At 46.5% G+C, this 1536-nt stretch overlaps 2 non-coding genes across 2 annotated transcripts; both read right to left on the bottom strand.

The window, feature by feature from the left end:
- Positions 1-544: 544 nt before the first annotated feature.
- On the bottom strand, positions 545-616 carry trnaq-cug (transfer RNA glutamine (anticodon CUG)). The gene has a single exon. It is a non-coding gene; the product is annotated as a tRNA-Gln (tRNA).
- Positions 617-1016: 400 nt separating this feature from the next.
- trnaq-cug (transfer RNA glutamine (anticodon CUG)) lies at positions 1017-1088 on the bottom strand. Its single transcript has one exon. It is a non-coding gene; the product is annotated as a tRNA-Gln (tRNA).
- Between the last annotated feature and the right edge of the window lie 448 nt (positions 1089-1536).

Consider the following 1536-nt stretch of genomic DNA (forward strand, 5'->3'; position numbering starts at 1 on the left):
GCATTAGAGATAATGAAGGGAGATGTGAAAGACTGGACATCGCGTCGGTTTCATATGGATTACATTATCACAGAATATTTGCTTTCGATAAGACTTGCTTAGTTTAATAGTAGACATGTCAAGCTTTCTATGGATATATCTCTCATGTCTCTTTGTTGAGTATTTGCTGAGTTACAGTTCATTTTAATAACGCGTCTCTAAATAAAGATTACGCAGACCAAGGCGGCAGACTGCGCACCCTGTTTGTTTTCTTTATTTTATAAATGCACAAAGTTCTGTTGTTATTATGTGTGTATACAAATAAAAGTAGACCCTTTACAGATTCGATTAATGTATTGCTCTTATCTGTAAGATCAAATCTGAAAGTGTAAGTTAAGTTATTTTCGGTGTGATCAGGAGAAGATGCCTCAAAACGCGTATCCGCGTTAATCGACCTCAGAGGGTTAAAGGAGGCCATAGTAGCACTCCCTTTCAAGACACGCTGCCACAGAGAAGGTTGTGACTTAAACTCCTCTTTGCCAAGCACTGCCAATCAATAACAGACAGGTTCCACCAAGATTTGAACTCGGATCGCTGGATTCAGAGTCCAGAGTGCTCACCGTTACACCATGGAACCAAGCAGCAGCTGGGGCGTCTGCTCTTCTGTTTGCAGTGTAGCACTGACTCAGAAGGAGTCAGATGCGGGCTTGAATATGAGCAGAAGCAGCACTAGTCTTACTTGACGGCAGCTTGCGATTGGCCCAGAGAAGTCAGCAAGGATGGATACTGCTCAAGAAATGAGGCAGCAAAGACAGAGGTGGGCTCGTCCAGGATTTGAACCTGGGACCTCCCACACCCGAAGTGAGAATCATAACCTTCGCAGTTTATTGTGTGTTCTAGATTCTTTGGGAACAGTCACCATGTCAGATTCAACACATTTGCACAGTTAAAGGAGGCCATAGTAGCACTCCCTTTCAAGACACGCTGCCACAGAGAAGGTTGTGACTTAAACTCCTCTTTGCCAAGCAATAACAGACAGGTGCCACCGAGAATTGAACTCGGATCGCTGGATTCAGAGTCCAGAGTGCTCACCGTTACACCATGGAACCAAGCAGCAGCAGGGGCATCTGCTCTTCTGTTTGCAGTGTAGCACTGACTCAGAAGGAGGACACAAGGCTCGAATCAACTGCAGACGGCTTCCCTGCAGCGCAGCCCATCTGAGCCATCTCAGAAATGACACCTCATGTCAGTGCAAGCGCTCTAAGCAAACGAGCTAAGTGGTCAACCAAGATTAAATTGCAGACGAGGAACAAAGAAGAACAACGAGATGCAGGCTTGAATATGAGCAGAAGCAGCACTAGTCTTACTTGACGGCAGCTTGCGATTGGCCCAGAGAAGTCAGCAAGGATGGATACTGCTCAAGAAATGAGGCAGCAAAGACAGAGGTGGGCTCGTCCAGGCTTAACAACACAGCAGACAGAACCATAATACCTCCAGCAACCACAGGGAGGCGGGGGTCCCTTCCAAGCATCCCTGCAGCAGCGCATGATTTGACCC

Source organism: Sinocyclocheilus grahami, unplaced genomic scaffold, assembly GCF_001515645.1.
Source record: "Sinocyclocheilus grahami isolate Dianchi unplaced genomic scaffold, SAMN03320097.WGS_v1.1 scaffold668.1, whole genome shotgun sequence".
NCBI lineage: Eukaryota > Metazoa > Chordata > Actinopteri > Cypriniformes > Cyprinidae > Sinocyclocheilus > Sinocyclocheilus grahami.